Here is a 23,992-nt window from a genome sequence, read left to right on the forward strand (position 1 = left end):
AATCTTAATTGGTAGCCCTTCACCCCAGCATTCTACAGGCCTTATATAAAGTACCTGGGCCTCTTGGTTATTGAGAAGAAGCTGTTTGAAGATTTTAGCCTATTTGACCCTGTGACCTTGAAAATAGGCCAAGGTCATCCATTTGAACAGACTTTGTAGTGTTTCGTCCAAGCATACAAGCCCAATATCAGTACCCTGGGACTTGTGGTTATTGTCCAGGTTTTCATGAGATATATTGTGAACACCAGCTATTTATTTTGAAATTTCGAAAGTGGTCGATTATGACCTTTGACCTTTAACCTAGGTTAACGATCACCAAAACAGCATCGCGTGCAGTATTTGGTGGAAAAGTTACGGTGCACTAAATCTATCTGGGGTTTCGTGAGATATATCTTGTACACAAGCTTTTAATTTTTAAATCTAGTGGTCAACCACAACCTTTGACCTTTAACCTTGGCCAATGACAGGTGTAGAACTTCATGGTGTTATTTTATGAACATTGTGCAATTCTATTTACGGAAACTTCACCTTACAACATTTTCCTGTCATTTGAAAAGCTGACAACATAGTGTCATGATTTTTACAAATTACCAAATGATATGGCTGTATTCCATCATTTTTGCTTCTAATGTAAATTATTAGGAAGCGTACAGCAGGGTAAAAAGGTATACAATATTCTCTGTAGAGCAAGCGAGTCGTGTACAGACTGTCGGAGATGTCAGCGACTAACATACATCTTTGCAGAATTCGGGAACATAAAAGGCTCACTGGTTGTCAACTCTACAAAAAAAACTCCAAAACGGCTGAGCTTCACTTGATTCAGGAAATTAATGTCTCAGGCATCAATAACAAAACAGTCTTTAAATTATGGAGGATCTAAATCTGATCTCAAAGTAACAAGTTGATATTTAACATCAAATGATTCTAGCTATTACCTTAAAACCTTAACAGGCTTGACAGAAAATATGGCTTTGATAAAATTTTTTAACAAAGGACCATAATATCTTGGAAAACGACAGCCATGAAATGACTTTGGGATTATGTTAGCTATCACTAAAACAACAATGCTGATGTTTTTCTTGGCCATCCAACCAAATGTTTATTGTATTATAATTCCCATTAAGATTTTTTTAGAGAGGTACTGAATTTACATATTCTAAGGACATATTTTTTACCACTTTAATAAAAGCTTTAAAACTATCTATTTATACTTGTTTGATGTTCCACAAATGTCATTAATCATCCAACACTATAATAAATTTATCATCTCAAATTTTTTATAGGAATTTTCTGAAATAGTTTGAAGTAAAATGTTAAAATATATCACCACCTTGTGAAAATGTGTTCAAGTTTGCAAGTCACCCACCTGTCATCAGAAGTTAAACACATATTAGTCCGCCAGATCCATAATTGTGAGGATGGCCGAGTACATCAACCTAGTGTCTCGGCTAAACACAGCTACCTTTTGATTTGGTCCAGATTCGATTAAAGGAAGTCAGAAGAGCTCATATGGTTGTGTAAATAAAAGTCAGGTACCATTGCTAAACTCCTCTCACTTCCGAAGCAATGTCCGGAACATTGTGTATACGTAAACTAAATCACTGCTGACAGACTGAAAATTGACAGGTTAGTGGAACAAAAGCAACAGAGCGGGTTCTCTCTCTCACAGACAGATAACACTTGATGTTGTCATCTTCGTATACGTACTTGGCATGTGTACTATAGAGAGCCATTAGGACGTGTTTACGTATCAATCAATAAAACATCAGAAATAATCTATTGTACTCGGGATCATTCCTATCTAACCCTGAAATTTATTTACCAAATTTCATTTATAACATCATATTCTCTAAAGATTGCCCTCTCTGGACCCTCACAGAATACTGTAGGTGCATGCACACATTTTAGCGAGCTGAAATCTTAGCACAAAAGCTTATAAAAACGGATTATCACAATAATAAATTACCACATCAACAATGCTTGCCTTACAAAACATTGTAGATAAGCTATCATTATACAACAATAAAAATTTATACCGAAAATCTTCCAGCGCGAAAATCGCTAAAATAAGATTACCGCTAAAATAAGATTACCACTGAAATATGTACGTTTACAGCTTATCACACTTTCCATTGTCTCTTTTTTACAAACTATATAGATATCTAAAGGATGAGACTTTAACGATATTGGTCGATTTGGTATTTTTGATGTCTTTTAAACAGTACAAGGTCATTTAACAATGGTAACTGTGATGACTGTTTGCTTTGGCATTTCAAGAACAATGATAAGGATGAGTTTTTACAGATATTGAGTGAAAAGGTCAAAGCTTGATGATATTTATTTGAAATCTGTGTATAATGTGAACTACATAGTTGTAGTCACTTGTAAAGTTGTGTACAGTGTATGCATATGTAGATGATGAGATGTATTGAAGAATGATGATTGACGCCGTAGACTCTTCTTCATATTTATTATGTACAAGTTCTATACATATATGGTATTTACAAAGTACATGTTCAGTGAGGGCGAGAGTTTCCCTGCCCGGCCTACTGGCCGGGACTGTCCCGAGGACCAGTCACCTATCTCTCTCCGGTAACTCTTGTCGCACTGCTTCTTTATATGCTAGGGACGATGTGAATTACATAATCCAAATCACTTAATACTAAGGTAAATATATAACTCGTGTCCAAATAGACAGAGTTTTTATGTACATGGCATTGTATATCCAGGGGCAGTGTCAGTGTCAACAGGTAGTAGCCACGTCTACACATATACTGCCCTGTGGACATACCGTGCCATCTGAATATAAATTTCCACACTCTTAATAATTTTGATAAATTTCAAAATAAATCATTATACTTCAATAATTTGGCCATTTCATATCTGTAATGTTAAATAAACACACTTTTAACAGATGTGATTTGAGTTTGTTATCAGTAATTTCATTTGATGTGGTTTATGGTTTAATATGGTTTAATATGGTTTGATATGGTTTAATATGGTTTAAATAGAGGTTACACAACAAGTGGTTGTTGGATATGGAATTTATTTCACACGAGTGAGTTATTTTTTCAAAGTTACAAAAGACACAAGCTTTAGCGAGTTTTTTTTGCAACTTTTAAAAAATAAATTCCATATCCAACAATTTCGAGTCGTGTGACCTGTTTCTACCACAATAATATCGGTTCGAATCATAGGGAAACGTGGCCAAGTATAATTTCGCGTATGCAAATAAAGTGTACCGGTGACGTCCGGGACCTGGTTATGTGACGTCATTAGATTATTGATGACGTCAATAACAATTGCAGCTTGGGTCAAAGTTCTCCGTGTCAGCCAATCAAAATGCGTACAGAGTTTATACCACGTGTGGTTTAAACAGATTGTTAATCAACAACTGTAATGATTAACTGATGGTCTGAGAGTTGAATAATACAGGGTATTGTGGTAGAATATGGTTTAATATGGGGTTTGATATGGTTTAATATGGTTTAATATGGTTTAATATGGGGTTTGATATGGTTTAATATGGTTTAATATGTTTAATATTGTTAAATATCAACTAATCAAAAGAACTGCTTTGGTGCCTGTAGCAAGCCGCATTATTCCACAAGAACTTCCATTCACAAATGAAGAACCTGAATCCTATTCACAGTCTATTACAACATTTTCTGCCTGAGGCTCTCTTTCATTTTTCTTCTTAATTAATTTCTTCAAATTGCTTTTAAAGTTTGATATCGAAGTTCATTATTATTGATTAATAAAAATTGAAGGCAATTTAAATGCTCAAATGATCTTAACATTTTCCATTCATGAAAGTTGTTAAATGATGGATGCCATAGCAATACAAATGATCGTTGAAAACCTTCCATGTCTTTTTTTCCAGTTTTATTTTCCATTCCAAGCTACAATCCATAACAAATTTTTAATGTATTTTGTACTTCCATGAGGAAAGTTCTATTGGAGAGGATTTCAGAAAATGCACTCATACCAGGTTCTATTGAAAACAGGTTCTACGCTACACAGTATACAGTACACAGGTTCTACAGTACACAGGTTCTACAGTACACAGGTTCTACACAGGTTCTACAGTACACAGTATACAGTACACAGGTTCTACAGTACACAGGTTCTACACTACACATTATACAGTACACAGGTTCTACAGTACACAGGTTCTACAGTACACAGGTTCTACAGTACACATTATACAGTACACAGGTTCTACAGTACACATTATACTGTACACAGGTTTTACTGTACACAGGTTCTACAGTACACAGGTTCTACAGTACACAGGTTCTACAGTACACAGGTTCTACAGTACACATTATACAGTACACAGGTTCTACAGTACACATTATACTGTACACAGGTTTTACTGTACACAGGTTCTACAGTACACAGGTTCTACAGTACACAGGTTCTACAGTACACATTATACTGTACACAGGTTCTACAGTACACAGGTTCTACAGTACACAGGTTCTACAGTACACAGGTTCTACAGTACACATTATACTGTACACAGGTTTTACTGTACACAGGTTCTACAGTACACAGGTTCTACAGTACACAGGTTCTACAGTACACGGGTTCTACAGTACACAGGTTCTACAGTACACATTATACAGTACACAGGTTCTACAGTACACATTATACTGTACACAGGTTTTACTGTACACAGGTTCTACAGTACACAGGTTCTACAGTACACAGGTTCTACAGTACACATTATACAGTACACAGGTTCTACAGTACACAGGTTCTACAGTACACAGGTTCTACAGTACACAGGTTCTAAAGTACACAGGTTCTACAGTACACAGGTTCTACAATACACATTATACAGTACACAGGTTCTACAGTACACAGGTTCTACAGTACACATGTTCTACAGTACACAGGTTCTACAATACACATTATACAGTACACATGTTCTACAGTACACAGGTTCTACAGTACACATTATAATGTACACAGGTTTTACTGTACACAGGTTCTACAGTACACAGGTTCTACAGTACACAGGTTCTACAGTACACATTATACTGTACACAGGTTTTACTGTACACAGGTTCTACAGTACACGGGTTCTACAGTACACAGGTTCTACAGTACACATTATACAGTACACAGGTTCTACAGTACACATTATACTGTACACAGGTTTTACTGTACACAGGTTCTACAGTACAGTAGAACTACACAGGTTCTACAGTACACAGGTTCTACAGTACACATTATACAGTACACAGGTTCTACAGTACACATTATACTGTACACAGGTTCTACAGTACACAGGTTCTACAGTACACAGGTTCTACAGTACACAGGTTCTACAATACACATTATACAGTACACAGGTTCTACAGTACACAGGTTCTACAGTACACATGTTCTACAGTACACATGTTCTACAATACACATTATACAGTACACATGTTCTACAGTACACAGGTTCTACAGTACACAGGTTCTACACTACACAGGTTCTACAATGCACATTATACAGTACACAGGTTCTACAATGCACATTATACAGTACACAGGTTCTACAGTACACAGGTTATATTGTATACAGGTTGTTAGTGTAATGAAATAACTGGGTTTCTTGTGATTGAGGCTGATTGTAAGAATGGTGAGTTCATAAAAAATATTTAAACTTATTGAGATATGTCAAAAAATGGTAATTCGCACACAAAAAAATCCTGTAAACATCAAATCTACAGATATATAAATATCAAGTTTTGTCTTCCAGGTTTTTTCAAAACAAATACTTACAAAAAGGCTGTTGTACTTTAAGCTAGCATTACACGAAGAAAGACATAGACATAATTACAAGCCTATAACAACATTTGACTGTCAATACCAGCATCCCCTCACCGAGGTCCGCCTGGTACGTATATATGTTAAATGGCAATAAAACATTTACTTTTAGCAAAAAGTACAGGAAACTTTTATTATTAAACTTCATCCTCCTGTTCAAACCTAGCACTTTGTCAACTAAGTATAATAGAGGTATTTCAGAAAGTTATCGAGCCAGTAAAATTCAGGCCCCTAGTCCAATTAGTTGACGACAATACTATAGGGACCACAGAACCAAATCAAAAATAGAATGTGGGTTTTCCCCGTTTGGGCAGAAGATTTAATAGGAAGGTAAATACATCGGGGCCTACTGATTGGATATTTAGGTGAGAGAAGTTTCCAAAGTTTTATGTGTGGGCTGGGCAATACATGTAGATGTAAAATATATAGAAAAACAGTTATTTTTTTGCTAGCCTGTTTTTGTCAGGGGGAGTTAAGTAAGTGTGTATTTTGTTGTTAATTTAGATGAATTTTTAGTGCTGAATTCAATACAAGATGGCGGCCCCCATATAAAAAAAATTCAAATTGGTAGAATTTTTTATAATTCCATTTAGAGGTTTCCGAGATGACATACTTCAAAATTATGGCTACTGGACCAGTGTTGAAAACTCCATTTAAGCAGTACAGTGATAAACGTTAGCATTACCGTCTATGGGAAATCATTTGGTTCCGTGGTCCCTATACTGGTTCAATGCATCTATTAAATTACTGCCATCTGTACCTGTTTATACCCTCAACATCATATCCAATTCAAATTTTGTCAGAAAAAAATAACTTAATTTTAGCGGCATTGATTTAATTACCTGAATATCAAAGAAGCTGAACCTGCTGGGGCCCCTTAATTCAATATTAATTATGAAAAATCATTCCCTGATGCTCAAACTCAGATAACTGTAAAGACCAATTCCTTTTACCAATGATGTTCTTTTTAATATTCAAAATTTAATTTCAATTATTTAAACAAAATCTAGAGGTGCTTAATTGAGGCAAATGCCATTTCAAATGCACATGGAAGTTTCAGATTACGTAAATTCTTCTGCATGGATCTTTACCTGCAAAATATTTCTTTTTTCTTGCAGAATTCCAATTTGTTAAGATAGATACAGACGAGTATACAGGATACATACTATATATATATATATATCTTATTTAATATCAACTGAGTGAATAAAAAAACATCATAGTTACAGACGAGTATACAAGATACATACTATATATATATATATATCTTATTTAATATCAACTGAGTGAATAAAAAAACATCATAGTTACAGACGAGTGTACAAGATACATACTATATATATATATATAATTTAATATCAACTGAGTGAATAAAAAAACATCATAGTTACAGACGAGTGTACAAGATACATACTATATATATATATATATCTTATTTAATATCAACTGAGTGAGTAAAAAAACATCATAGTTACAGACGAGTGTACAAGATACATACTATATATATATATATATCTTATTTAATATCAACTGAGTGAATAAAAAAACATCATAGTTACAGACGAGTATACAGGATACATTCTACGGTGCAACTTCCGAAAACCGAACCTTCTAAAAACCGAACACCTCTGAATACCGAAAAAATTGTCATTCTACGGAATTGGTCCTTCTTTATTATAGTATTAAAAAACTTCCAAATACCGATCCCTCTGAATTCCGAACACCAGACAGATTTTGTGTCCGGTTCCTGTTAAAATATACCAAAAATTACTTCTGAAATCCGGCTTTACCTGAGCGATCATGACACAAGGTCAGGCCAGTCAACCGTGAAACAACACCTGTGACGGGTATTGTGTGAAGCCTAATTGTCTCGGGACCTACACGTATACATGTAGGTGATTTGTACAGGTATCCAATATATACCCCAAGAGGATATTATGACGATAGGCCTAGTGTATAATCAACACGACCATTATGAAACAATGCCACACTTCATTGAAGCGCGGGGATTGTTTATCTTCTCAATGCAAGTCCGAGTTTCGCATCTAATTTAAATGAGGCCCAGAGGGTTGTTTTTGCATGGTCGTAAATGAAGCCCGTGATGTTTTTAAGACAATACTGATGTCGGAAATATGACCAGTATTAATAGATCAATTGTAATTAATATTGAAACAAACATCTTCACACTCTTCCATATTATTCGATGTGTAAAATATTCCCTATCGGCGCCTTCCCCATGACGAAGCTTCAAAGGATGTAACAAAATGTAGGACGATCGTAAAGTGCAGTTGTACATGCACAAATACTGTTTAAAACTACAGTTATAGTCATGTCTTTCTTCTATAATCTGCAATATATACATTGATTAACTTTCATAATATAAATATATTATTCAGACAAACCAAATTGTCAACGTAAGTACGTGCCGGTTTGTAATTTGGAACATTCTAACAAAACATCGTCCGACCAATTATATCCGGATTTTGATCCATGTATCCAATATCCATGTCCCATGCATGTTCGGTTTATAGAGGTTCCACTGTATATATATCTGATTTATTATCAACTGAGTGAATAAAAACATCATAGGCCACAATTTTTTGCACTATTTCTTCCAAAAAGATTTAGTTCATATTTGGTCCTTTAGAAAGTCTACCTCCCGTACATAGTAATTTCAAATGCACAGTGTGGTGTCTACAAATATATTACTTGTCTTTCCCAGCTTGAATTAAATTTTGTCTTTTTTTTCTACCTTTGATGCTTCCAAAAAAATCCCCGACTTAGCGTATGAATATTTTATAAAGAAGAACAATGATATTTTTTTTTAGTACAATAAACCATTACATGATTGACATATTAAATTACATGATGGGAATTTACTTTTTACTGCTGTGTTGATATAGATCCATCAATGGAAAGGCTAAATTGTAAAATGAATTACAGGCACAGAGGCTCATTATATTGTAAAAATCATTCTGCCATTTAATGAGAAACCACAATACCTCATCATTCTTATGTGAAGATTAACTGTCGCGATACGACAGGCAGGCGGTAAAATTTCCATCTCCACAACGTTACAAGATATTGACCCTATCAGTAAGGTCCTGCCAGGAAAACGAAATAACTGCCAAACAGTAACACTTGTTACCATGGAAACAGTATTCAGTGAACAGGAAAGCACAACCTGAGTAATTCAAATCATCACTGTTCATCAACTCTACCACACCTAATGAAAAAAATAGAACCATTTGGGAAAGGTTACCATGGAAACTGACAAGGTATCTATTATACATTCAAGGAGAATTTTATATATACAACTAAAAATAACTATGAGAAGAATTCTGGAATTGACACATTGATTTGAATGAGATTATCGCTGAGAGAAGAATGGTTGAATGACATTGATTGGAATGAGATTATCGGAATGTGATATAGAACAATTTCACCGACAAACAGATGTTTTTCTGACAGAAGTAGGGGGTTGATGGAACAGGATATTGAACTCGATCATCTGTCCACATCTTTCCTCCCACGATGCCAAATATTTACACAAGAGTTGTGATTAAGTGACGTGCCGCGTAATGACAGCGAGTCAACATGGTCGGACAAACACTTGTAACTGAGGACTTGATCAATTGTTATCTAATACAAAAGAGATGGACAAACAACTTCACATTAAGTCAATTCCATCAAAACAATTGAGAATTCATCACAATTTTACTTGTAATCATAAATGCACCATCAGATGAGACTAAATTTAAACTGTATGAGAATCTTGCCACTCCATAATTGATAATTAATATAATCAATTACTATTTTAAACTAATTACGGACAGAAGGAAAACTGGATAACCTTTGACATGATATCATTTAACATATTTTTTTCAATAATTTGCAGCTATATAGTATTTGTTTTGTGTTTTATATCCTTTTCACCAACTTTTTAGTGTGAAAAATACTTCATTTAATACTGGACAGTGCTTTTTCTCACTGGTTTGGGAAAGGGCCTTTTCGTCTCATTTTGGTAAGAAAATTAGTGAATGGGGAAGGATTTTTTCAGGAGTAAATTGCAAATTTTGGGAATTTGGCTAAAATTTGAAATAATTTCAATTGGGAATGCGGCCCATTAATGGCCCCCAAAAAACCCCAGAAAAAGCCCTGATTAGTATTATACACAATCAGGATTAAGTCCATCAATATATACAGAACATCTATATTCTGTCGTGCAACTAATAACTTAAGAATCATATATCTCACAATGACTGTTCGATTAATGTGTGGTGTGTCATTTCCGTAAGTATCCATTGTGAAGTCGTCCATTAGGCACTCTTTGACGGCGCCATGCTGCTAATGGCTCATTATGCCAAATTAAACCTGGCCGAAGAATCCACACAATCGCTACAGCCATTGGTCAACACCTCACTTTAAGCACCGTTGTAAATTACATCAATTTCAAACTAGTTATTCGCTACTGGGGTAACTGGTATTGACCACAGTGTAATGGGTTCATCTAATACCCATAATTTCACCACCCTACTGCCGTAACAATTATCCGTATAGTTTACGATGTGTTTGGTAGTGGTGTCGGATTATTGTGATGAGACTTCGTATAAAGATTTATGGCAACCGCAGGCAGCTCTATTTCCTTTCATAAGTAAATCATTTTAGTTTCCTTCAGATTCAACTATGTTGATGGAAAGGGTTTTCATTTTTTTTTTTTTTTTGTATTAGCTAAACTTTAATGAACAATAGTCTAATAATTCAAATACATGTAGAAATTTGGCATTTCATATTAAGGTTACAAAGTGAAACAATTTTTAATATAATTAAACCAAAGAAATGAAAAACAAGCATGCTGTCCAGCTTTGCTAAAGCAAAACTTAACTGGCCCTGGGTAAGACTTGTAACCCATAGAAAACCCATGTAGTCAGGCAGGTGACATCATTTTGACCTTTATCCAACCACTTTAGAAAATCATCAAAGTATGTAATATGTACAACACTTATTGAAAGTATATATGATAAACAAGGATGGATAGTATTGCAACTGCAATACAAAGTCCCCTGCCTGACCCAGGGGTGCAACTATTTATTTCCCATTTTTTAAACTACGTGTTATACTGATCACGTATACCAAGTTTCGTTAAAATCGGAGTAGTACTTTAGGATTGTCCGGACAAGTCTCAACCAATGAGAAGTCGGCGGCCATTTTGAAAATTGGTTTTTCAAAAAAAAAATGGTGGATGCACAACTACATGTTATACTGATCATGTATACCAAGTTTCGTTAAAATCGGAGAAGTACTTTAGGAAGAGTTGTCCGGACAAGTCTCAACCAATGAGAAGTCGGCGGCCATTTTGAAAATTAGTTTTTCAAAAAAAACAATGGTGGATGCACAACTACATGTTATACTGATCATGTATACCAAGTTTCGTTAAAATCAGAGTAGTGCTTTAGGAGGAGTTGTCCGGACAAGCCTCAACCAATGAGAAGCCGGCAGCCATTTTGAAAAATGAATTTTTGAAAAAAAAAATGGTGGATGCACAACTACATGTTATACTGATCATGTATACCAAGTTTCGTTAAAATCGGAGTAGAACTTTCGGAGGAGTTGTCCGGCCAGCCTTAACCAATGAGAAGCCGGCGGCCATTTTGAAAATTGGTTTTTCGAAAAAACAAATGTGGGATGCACAACTACATGTTATACTGATCATGTATACCAAGTTTCATTAAAATCGGAGTAGTACTTTAGAAGGAGTTGTCCGGACAACTATTGCGTGACAGACAGACGGACAGACAGACAGACAGACAGACAGACGGACGGAGGGTAAACCTATAGTCCCCCCGTTTTTCAAACGGCAGGGGACTAATAACCTAAAAGGAGCAGACAAGCACATTATGTGGATGCTACAGATTTGCGACTAAAAATATTTAAGTTTTCATCACATGAATACCCATAATGTACAGTCACCTTTATCGATCACCTTGAATAAGCAATCACCTCTGTTATGCGGCCAGTCTATGGTCCTGACTATGAACTTTGGATAAACAGTCACCTGTCTAATGCAGCCAGTGGTCATTAAAATCAGGTACTAGTCATTATCTCATCGCGTATTGAGCGGCCATTGTGTCCGGAGGTAAACAACTGAGATGATCACATGGCCAAATTTTATTATCGATCATCACATAATTTGTTTTGTTCATGATAATCTTCACACTCGGACCCTTCACACTTGTTGAGTCTTTACAGGATTAAGTGTTATCATGCAAACGAGGCTGAACATGACAAACTGTATGTGAAATGAAGCAAACAAACTGCAATTGGAAATTTTTTTTTCAGAAGCAATAAATTGATAAAAACTTTGTTTTTTTGTTGTGAGTTTTCGGTGAACCTGGTTTTAGCAGCAATCAGTCTTAAGCAGCCAATTTCTGTCTGTCCCTTGGGTGACCATGCACTTAATACAGGTTTGACTTTAGTTCACAACAAATTTGACCTTGAACATGGGTCAAGGTCATTATAAATTTGACCCCAGTGACCTATGTTACATAAATGTAATGGTATGTGTCAGAGATTAAACTTGACAGCTAGGCTATGTAGGCGTCTAGTTCACCACACCATTGTTCTGAAGCATTTCTGGTGATCTGATTAGCTTAACATGCAATCATCAATCCTGTTACAATTTGGACTCAAATGCTGGTACAGGAAGTTGATATGATTGGTAGTGATTTCTGTAATATAAGGTCCCAGTAGGCGACCATCATGTTGCTTTGTCACGAACACCATTTAGCAGACAAATCTAGCTACACGAGTCTGGCCTGCTAAAGGTGCCAGCCATTGTGTCCATTGTAACGTCAACAGATATATACTGTCGACCTTTCAATATTATTATAACAATGGAAAACATGCATCAGTTCTACTGTACTGCAAACAACCAAACTACCACCTACCTCATGTAGCAAAATTACCAAACTACCACCTACCTCATGTAACATACCAAACTACCACCTACCTCATGTAGCAAAATTACCAAACTACCACCTACCTCATGTAACATACCAAACTACCACCTACCTCATGTAGCAAAATTACCAAACTACCACCTACCTCATGTAACATACCAAACTACCACCTACCTCATGTAGCAAAATTACCAAACTACCACCTACCTCATGTAACATACCAAACTACCACCTACCTCATGTAGCAAAATTACCAAACTACCACCTACCTCATGTAACATACCAAACTACCAACAACCTAATGTAACATACCAAACTACCACCTAACTCATGTAGCAAAATTACCAAACTACCACCTAACTCATGTAGCAAAATTACCAAACTACCAACAACCTAATGTAACATACCAAACTACCACCTACCTCATGTAACATACCAAACTACCAACTACCTCATGTAACATACCAAACTACCACCTACCTCATGTAACATACCAAACTACCACCTACCTCATGTAACATACCAAACTACCACCTACCTCATGTAACATACCAAACTACCACCTACCTCATGTAACATACCAAACTACCAACTACCTCATGTAACATACCAAACTACCAACTACCTCATGTAACATACCAAACTACTACCTACCTCATGTAACATACCAAACTACCAACAACCTAATGTAACATACCAAACTACCAACTACCTCATGTAACATACCCAAACTACCAACTACCTCATGTAACATACCAAACTACCACCTACCTCATGTAACATACCAAACTACCACCTACCTCATGTAACATACCAAACTACCACCTACCTCATGTAACATACCAAACTACCACCTACCTCATGTAACATACCAAACTACCACCTACCTCATGTAACATACCAAACTACCACCTACCTCATGTAACATACCAAACTACCACCTACCTCATGTAACCATACCAAACTACCACCTAACTCATGTAAACATACCAAACTACCACCTACCTCATGTAACATACCAAACTACCAACTACCTCATGTAACATACCAAACTACCACCTACCTCATGTAACATACCAAACTACCAACTACCTCATGTAACATACCAAACTACCAACTACCTCATGTAACATACCAAACTACCACCTACCTCATGTAACATACCAAACTACCAACTACCTCATGTAACATACCAAACTACCACCTACCTCATGTAGCAAAATTACCAAACCACCACCTACCTCATGTAACATACCAAACTACCAACTACCTCATGTAACATACCAAACTACCACCTACCTCATGTAACATACCAAACTACCACCTACCTCATGTAGCAAAATTACCAAACTACCACCTAACTCATGTAACATACCAAACTACCACCTACCTCATGTAATATAACAAACTACCACCTACCTCATGTAATATAACATACCAAACTACCACCTAACTCATGTAGCAAAATTACCAAACTACCAACTACCTCATGTAACATACCAAACCACCCTATACCTCATGTAACATTCAGACTTCAATCCTCATCATTTCCCAATGCCTTCAAAATGGTCAGAAAGTTTTCTGTTTTTATGACCTTCACCTCTAAACTGCCGACCTTGATAGTAAATATATAATTTAATGTCCCAACTTAAGTTATACACCTCATGCAATCAGCTTTGAGGTTTAAGTTTTATCCCAACTGCATATATGCCTTCAATATTTAGTGTTCTCAAGATCAGACATTCTGTAAACTCATTAAATAGTTGCTTCCTTAAGGGGGAATTCTAATATAGCTGTATCCATGGTAACATGAGGACAGAAAATGGTAGCACAGACATGCAAGAATTGATAATATATATATACCACAAGATCCTGCCAACAAACAGTGTCATTTCTCAAATACGACAAAATCTTGTATCAATAAGATGATGAGGTGCTTGGGCAGTGATATGTAAAAATTCCATCACAATGGCTCAGACATTGCTGAGCCTCAGTTAAAATATGGCTCAGACATACTTGTCCAAAAATGCAGCTTGAAGGAATAGTCATTTACATTCTAGCCTGAACAATACAGGAATTTGTGGCATTTTTTTAATCTATATTTTTGCTTGAATTCAATTACATTTATATAGGGCAAACTAATTTTGAAAATTGAAAAAACTCCTAGTTCAGTATTTTAATCTTTTTAAATTCTAAATCATAGTGACAAATAGTCAAACTTCAATTTTCTCATATTTTGAAAGCTCAGAGACTTTGCTTAACTCAAAATAAAATTTCAGCTCCAATTCTTATAATTCTATGTAGCTTAGATAATTAATTTATATAAGGATATCTCAAAATTTTGTCATTGCTTTGAGATAATGAAGTTTGATTGTATTACCAAATTGTGACCTGCGTCAGTCTGTATGAAAATCTTAATAAGGAACATCCAATCTCTGTCAACATTTCTTGTTTAAATTTAAATCAAATTATCCAAAATATCTAAAATGTCCTGCTAGGCATCATATGTCCAGAAGGCAAATATAGAAAACTAAACCCCAGAAAAGCTCCCAACAAAAAAGAAAAAAAAATGTCTAGGTGTTCTTAACTTAAATCTAAAGAACAGCCGCTACAGTTACCTTCAATATCATGTCAGAGAACTCCTAGATAATAAATGTCAAAAACATTTCAAAAGCAACACATCAAAACTTTTAACTTGCCAGCTTAGCCATATGTAAGCTACTTTTCCTTTTTGCGGCTTATCTTATCTTTTCCAGCTTTTATTTAATTATAAGTGGTTAATATCTTACTCGGTTTCAAACTCTTGCAACATTCTTTAAGTAAAAATTTTGCAGTAAACATAATTTCAGTGTGTTGTTGATCAACAGTGACTGGTTTTAGTCGTTGGAGTCAGGGAAAACTGTACATCAAAAAATAATGGAGTTCAGTTTAGACAGGTTTTAGTGTCAGGTGATTATGGAGTTCAGTTTAGACAGGTTTTAGTGTCGGGTGATTATGGAGTTCAGTTTAGACAGGTTTTAGTGTCAGGTGATTATGGAGTTCAGTTTAGACAGGTTTAGTATCATGAGGTTATGGAGTTCAGTTTAGACAGGTTTTAGTGTCGGGTGATTATGGAGTTCAGTTTAGACAGGTTTTAGTATCAGGTGATTATGGAGTTCAGTTTAGACAGGTTTTAGTATCATGAGGTTATGGAGTTCAGTTTAGACAGGTTTAGTATCATGTGATTATGGAGTTCAGTTTAAACAGGTTTAGTGTCAGGTGATTATGGAGTTCAGTTTAGACAGGTTTAGTGTCAGGTGATTATGGAGTTCAGTTTAGACAAGTTTAGTATCATGAGATTTTGGATTTCAGTTTAGACAGGTTTTAGTGTCATGTGGTTATGGAGTTCAGTTTAGACAGGTTCAGTGTCATGTGATTATGGAGTTCAGTTTAGACAGGTTTTAGTATCAGGTGATTATGGAGTTCAGTTTAGACAGGTTAAGTGTCAGGTGATTATGGAGTTCAGTTTAGACAGGTTCAGTGTCAGGTGATTATGGAGTTCAGTTTAGACAGGTTAAGTGTCAGGTGATTATGGAGTTCAGTTTAGACAGATTCAGTGTCAGGTGATTATGGAGTTCAGTTTAGACAGGTTTCAGTGTCAGGTGATTATGGAGTTCAGTTAAGACAGGTTTTAGTGTCAGGTGATTATGGAGTTCAGTTTAGACAGGTTTTAGTATCATGAGGTTTTGGATTTCAGTTTAGACAGGTTTTGGTGTCATGCGATTATGGAGTTCAGTTTAGACAGGTTTTAGTGTCAGGTGATTATGGAGTTCAGTTTAGACAGGTTTTAGTGTCAGGTGATTATGGAGTTCAATTTAGACAGGTTTTAGAGTCGGGTGATTATGGGAATCAGTTTAGACAGGTTTTAGTGTCAGGTGATTATTGAGTTAAGATAAGACAGGTTTTAGTGTCAGGTGATTATGGAGTTCAGTTTGGACAGGTTTAGTGTCATGTGACTGAAGTTCAGTTTAGACAGGTTTAATATCATGATATTTTGGAGTTCACTTTTGACAGGTTTAGTGTCATGTTATTAAATGTTCAGTTTAGACAGGTTAAGTGTCATGTGGTTATGGAGTTCAGTTTAGATAGGTTTAGTATCATGTGATTATGGAGTTCAGTTTAGACAGGCTAGTATCGTGTGATTATGGAGTTCTGTTTAGACAGGTTTTAGTGTCAGGTGATTATGGAGTTCAGTTTAGACAGGTTTAGTATCATGTGATTATGGAGTTCAGTTTAGACAAGTTAAGTGTCAGGTGATTATGGAGTTCAGTTTAGACAAGTTTAGTATCATATAATAGAATTGTAAGCCAACAGCTATCTGGTATCCCCCACTACCCCTCATTTGGAACCATCAAGACAATAGAATGACATCTATTTTTTGGAAATACATGTATACTACCATTGTATTATCCCTCAAAACCCTAAAGCAACATTTTTTTTTTACCTTAGTCTGACAACATCTCGATTCGACCAATCAGAATTTTTAAAAAAAATAAAAAAATAATGCATTCACATCTACATGTATATGGTCTCTATAGTTCCTGTATAGGTTCATTGAAATTGGTTACACATGTTTGGATTTTGTTTTTTGTTTTTTTTTGTTTAACCTCCTTTTAACAGCCAGGGTCATTTAAGGACATGCCAGGTTTTGGAGGTGGAGGAAAGCTGGAGTACCCGGAGAAAAACCACCGGCCTACAGTCAGTACCTGGCAACTGCCCCAAGTAGGTTTCGAACTCGTAACACAGAGGTGGAGGGCTAGTGATAAAGAGTCGACTCGGCCACCGTGGCCCCCTCTACACATGTTTGGAGAGCAGCTTAGACAAGATATATATGTTAAACAGCAAACAATTTTTTTTCAACATTTATCAAATAAATTTGCTATTTCAAGTTAAATATGCTGAACACAGCTGATAAAATTCAGCCCCAGAAATGAAAATTCTACAGAATTATCTGCTTCTCCTGCATCAGTTAAACATTGTCACGGTTTACTGCCACAGAGACGTCACAATTAAACAAGCGTTCTCAATAATTCATCACCAAACATAACTACCTATACACTTCCATACACCTATACAAAACTGTAACCATTTATCAAAAACAGTTTTGCCGATTGATTTATTAAATAGATCTGTGTCAGAAACACAACAACTGCGTACTGTACTATTTCTGCAGTTAACCAACAATGTGACGGCATTGTGTATATTTTAATGGCAGCTCCTGCCTATTCGGTCTACCAAACTAAATAGATGCTATCAGACACAATGAAGTCATTTTGTTGAATAATTTTATTTATTCATTGCATGACCGTGTACATTAAAGCTTTAAGTATGATTCGAAATTGAAAATGAAAATATGCACATGTTTTCATGCAATCAAAAACTGTGATATAATTATTTGGTATTGTATCGAAATTTAAAAAGTAACTGGAATTGCATATCGATAAACACGATTTCTGCTTTGCATGATCAGCTCTGTAAAAGAGTTGTATTATATTTAGGCTCTTAGTAAGCCACCCATACTTGTATATGTATCAGCATATAGCTAATCTTCAATTATCCCGAGCAAGATCACAAGAAAGAAAAAATAAAGAAAGAATATTACCAACTAAAACCTTCTCTACGATGCTCTAGTACAACTGTGTGCCGTATTATAAATTCCAATTATTTTCAAACATGACCTCAGTATACCTCTCTACAGCAGTATGACCATGAGGTTAAATGATTAGGAATGTAACCATGGAGACTGCTGAGCAAAACCATTAAACTGTCACTTGTAACAATGGTGACAAGAGTTATACCATTTGGGAGAACTGGTATTCACAGTGAAAGATGGGGTATACCATTAAATTGTCACAGGTAAACATGGAAATTATAGCATTCAGATAGATATCCATGGTGACAGATGGGCTATACCATTAATGTATCGCTGGTAACCATGGCGACATGTATGGGCTATTACCAGTAAGGTATAATTTGTAACCATGGTTCCTAGATGGGCTTGTATATACATCAAGGCATTATTGGTAACCATGGTGACATATATGGGCTGTAACCATGGTGACATATATGGGCTGTAACCGTGGTGACATATATGTGCTTTTACCATTAAGGTATCATAATGGGCTTTTACCATTAAGGTATCATTTGTAACCATGGTTCCTAGATGGGCTTGTATATTTAACATTTAGTCATCTTTGATAACCATGGTGATATATATTGGCTGTAACCGTGGTGACATATATGTGCCTTTATACCATTAAGGTATCATTTGTAACTTTAATGACACATGAGCCATACCATTATGGTATCACTAGTAACCAGTGTGACAGCTGATCTAGTAAAACATTACCGTATCATTGATAACCATGCTGATGCAAGGTCCAAGTATCAATTACAACACATAATTGTAACTGTGGTGATTATATAAAGACTTCAGACATGAATATTTAAAAGGAAATCTTACCTGGAATCTGTTTTACTAGCGTGTTGTAAATCCCAAAACTACAAGGTCAATTTCCCTTTTGTCGTAAAATTCACTGCGAGGAAAAAAAAAAAAAAAAAAATGAAGCACAGACTTTTGATGTAGTGATACAGATATTTGTTAATAGTGAATTAAGTTCATACCACAAATGCATACATCACAGAAAACTAATATCTCACATCATTATTACATATCGGTAATCCAGCACCGATTCTCATTTATTATTACACTGATGATCTTGTGCTACTTCATCTGCTCAATCACAGCTACAAGGAATGTTTGTGTATGTCCAGTTGTAAACATTATCGTCAATATGAATATCCATTTACTGTTCAAACTTTCCGGTCAATTTGCCTTTTGTAGTTTTAAATCTCCACAGCTTTTTGTCCGCCGAACATCGAACAGCACACTCAGCTATTAAACCCTAAACTGTTGAAATTGAGTGCAAAAAAAATCAATGTATCCTAGCTCAATGCTCTGATGCTCTTCGGCCCGCAGGTCTCATCAGTGGCTGCTCATTCCCAGAGGATTACAAAGATAATACAGAGACAGGTAACTCATACAGGTAACTCATACAGGTAAACATGTGTCAAACATGTAACTCAGACAGGTAACTCATACAGGTAAACATGTGTCAAACATGCATCTCAGACAGGTAACTCATACAGGTAAACATGTGTCGAACATGTAACTGACAGGTAACTCATACAGGTAAACATGTGTCAAACATGTAACTCAGACAGGTAACTCATACAGGTAAACATGTGTCAAACATGTAACTCAGACAGGTAACTCATACAGGTAAACATGTGTCAAACATGTAACTCAGATCGACAGGTAAGTCGTACAGGTAAACATGTGACAAACATGTAACTCAGACAGGTAACTCATACAGGTAAACATGTGACAAACATGTAACTCAGGCAGGTAAGTCATACAGGTAAACATGTGTTGAACATGTAACTCAGACAGGTAACTCATACAGGTAAACATGTGTCAAACATGTAACTCAGATCAACAGGTAAGTCATACAGGTAAACATGTGACAAACATGCATCTCAGACAGGAAACTCATACAGGTAAACATGTGACAAAAATGTATTGTTATTTGGGACAGGTATAATTGGGACAAATGACAAAGATGTATCATAGACAGGTAACTCATACAGGTAAACACATCACATACAGGTAAACATATCACAAACAGGTAAACATATCACAAACAGGTAAACATATCACATATAGGTAAACATATCACATACAGGTAAACATATCACATACAGGTAAACATATCACATACAGGTAAACACATCACATACAGGTAAACACATCACATACAGGTAAACATATCACATACAGGTAAACGCAACACATACAGGTATCTCAGACAGATCGGTGAAATATTGATGTTACTGACACAAATTTTGGTATCGGAAACTGACTAAAGCCAGTAATGGTGGGCCAATGATGGAAGATAATGGAAAATTAGTCAAAAAAAATATAAATGATCATCGATGATGATTTTAAAAGGTAATTGATAAAAAGAATAAGTACTAATTGTGCTTTGACCAGCTAAATACAAAATTGTATCTTAATGTCTTGTAACTTGCTCAGCCTTTAGACAAACACATCCTCATTCTGAAACTCAGGTGAACCCATTTTTATTGTTATAACAAACAATGGCAAGAGGAACACAATGTACTGGTATGCCAAATGAGTCTGCTGGAAATTGTTCAACCTCGGATTCAATCATTAATTCTTATTATTTTATCATCCGTATATCATCTTGGCTAATTATCATCTTGGCTATATTATCTTGGCCTCATTGTGGTTTTGAAAAAGTTGTTCCAATATATGTACCAACAGTTTGTAACAATATATTTGTAAAGCCATTTGTCTTTCTTGAAAAAATACATCTCCCATATTTAAAGATGATGCATGCATTCCTTATTTACAGACATGAAAATTCTTATAATAATATCCTGGAAACTCTTGGGGTTATGATCACCAAAGAGAGACGAGCGTATTTCAGATTGTAAGCCGTGGAGTATAAAGGATGATGTCCAAATCTATAAGTACCGGCCAACATGTAAATTATTTTTTACATCCATTCTATTTTTAAAGTTTTAAAGTACTTCAAGTTGATATAAAAAAAAATGGATTATTTTAAATTCAATTTTCCATAAATTCTATAATCAAAAGTTGGCAAATTGAACCCGAGTAAGCAGATAACATTGAATTAAACTTCTGAAAACACAAATTTAGTCAATATAGTGAAAATAAAGGTTAAACTGGGCCTAAAGAATTACCTGTGTAAATACTACAAACCCTATATTTAAAGTTTTTTGGACATTTTCAAGGAAGGTTTATTAAAGTCAAGACTGCTTGTTCATATATAACCTTAGTAAAAACTGTTAAAAAGAAATTATCAATTAATTCATTGACTTTGAGCTTTACAGCTCGATCCGTACATATAACATAAAAAACAATAAAATGATGAAAATAAAAAGATTTCCTCGCCTACCTACAATACCTTTTTCTCACATGTTAGCGAAACAAATGTATTATTTTTTAATGGATCTGTTCATGCAATTGTGTTTTAATTTACATCAATGGGAGTTCTGCATTACACCTTCAGACTTCGCGATACAACATAGAGTCGGAGTATCATACATTTGTATATACATGTCGGAACCCAACAATTACACAATAGATGCAAAAATCAGATAAAAAAGACATTATCAACAAGTGTTTGAGAGAATTCAGGCACAGTCAGACTTCATAGCAAAACTCTATAGCTGTATAGTGTATTTGCAAACACGATGCTGGCATATCCAAATTTTAATCAATATCTTCCATCATAGTTTCATTATTGAAATATATTGAAGTGTACCATATTGGTTTTTATTGGATTATAAATTTCTGTCTTTTGTTAAATTTTCTCGACATTAAAAACAATAAAAATCCTATAATAAACTGAAATTGACATCGAACGACGCAATATGAAAGTCACGGTGAAACAAAGATATCACGTGAACTGATGCTACAGGAATTTTTTTCAATAATTACATAATACAAAATGTACATGTATATATGTGTTACGATATAAGATTGCAAAGGAAAAACAAATTCGTTAAAATACATTAAGTCATCATTTTTTTTTATAAAAAAAAAAATTGTAAATGAAATAAATATACAGCCAAAAAAGACTTTCGATCAGCAGCATTATAAAACTCCACACAATTAAAGCAAAAACATTTGACCTACATTCTATAAACTTAATTAGCAACAGAAAGATAGGGTTTACTATAGACACTATACCTGGCTGTGTGGCGACAATGTCATGTATACAAAATACAGACATTTATTGCCCCGAGAGAAATACTGATGCACACATCTTTACTGGGGCAGCAGCCTCTACGACTCCGAGCCTTTACAACGTATCTCAGTTAAATCAAGCAATGAAATATTGAAGGACATACAATCAGTATCTGTTGTTGTGTTAAATGGCTCCATACCTGACACAGAACATTACATCACTTCCTCGAGGACAAAAATCACACCATAGTATAGGACTTGTACTCTAACACTCAATAATGCCATCATTCGATGATCATGATCCGTCCGTCATTGTAGGTGTGCTGTGCTATCTATCGAGATTCTGATATTACTTACCGTATCATATATAGAAACTTTCGTTAGTTAAACGTTGTCCCTTACAACAGGTCCATTCCCCATGTCACTATGTAAATCAGTTACAGAAGTTATGACTTTACAAAACCCTGTTGTCTATCATACCTTTATTTACCTGAGCAGACGATAATAGTGCTCACCTGAGCGTGAACCATCAGGTAAACTGCTTTATATGTATTCATCAGACAGTCTCTCTGAAACTGAATCCCTCTCTCAACCATAAAGTCGGGGCAGTTTATACCCTCTTGTATAAACACTGAAGCTTTCATTATTATCAAAATATCTTTTTGCACAATTATTTACATAAAAAAATAAAAATTACAGTTCGTAGTTGGTACATACATGCACCATATATGTTTGTATAAACTTTATCTTAATCCTCTAAGTTATCATTTTTTAAAGTTTAATTACAATATCTAAAATTTTGTAATCTGTATTCTTCTATATTTTCTTAAACCACCATCCAACCGATGCCAATTAATGGTCCATCCCTCAGCCCACCCTTTACACAGCTTTGTACTTAATACTTCAGGTATACATGTATTTCAAACTGAAAATTATGGTAATAATTTGAGCAGTTTAGGAGGTGTAGTATTTACTTAGAGGTAGACCAAGGGGCCTGCATGAAAAGCTCATGTTAGCCCGAGTTTCCTCTGGCCCTGTCACCATGTCCTACACCAGACATGGTGACAAAGGCCAGAGGAAACTAGGGCTAGGCTCATGTGTACTAGCTTAAAAACAGAATAAAATGAATTAAATTGTTGTTGGGAGATTTAATTTGTATATCAAAGTTTCAAACTAAATTTAGATAGTTTATTTGGACCCCAATACCATGTATAACCATAAACTTTATTTAGATTTTACCCTGTACACTTATAGTAAAATACCACGGTTACTAGTTAACGATTACAGACTTTTCCCAAATGAAGTTTCATTATCATAAAGGTTTTAATCAATTTCAATGTCTGTGATTTTAAAGTTGGTCAAGGTCATT

The 23,992-nt window shown here is 35.2% G+C and overlaps 1 protein-coding gene across 1 annotated transcript in view; it reads right to left on the reverse strand.

Moving 5' to 3' along the window:
• Positions 1 to 23,239, reverse strand: part of LOC117326580 — a 71,286-nt gene extending 48,047 nt beyond the window's left edge. The window contains exons 1-2 of the mRNA XM_033883338.1: positions 22,981 to 23,239; positions 19,288 to 19,360 (exon numbers count right to left, since the gene is read on the reverse strand). The gene's annotated coding sequence lies outside the window, so the exon portion shown is untranslated. The remainder of the gene's footprint in view (positions 1 to 19,287; positions 19,361 to 22,980) is intronic.
• Positions 23,240 to 23,992: the final 753 nt, after the last annotated feature.

The sequence above is a fragment of the Pecten maximus genome, chromosome 4 (genome assembly GCF_902652985.1).
Source record: "Pecten maximus chromosome 4, xPecMax1.1, whole genome shotgun sequence".
In the NCBI taxonomy this organism is placed as follows: Eukaryota; Metazoa; Mollusca; class Bivalvia; order Pectinida; family Pectinidae; genus Pecten; species Pecten maximus.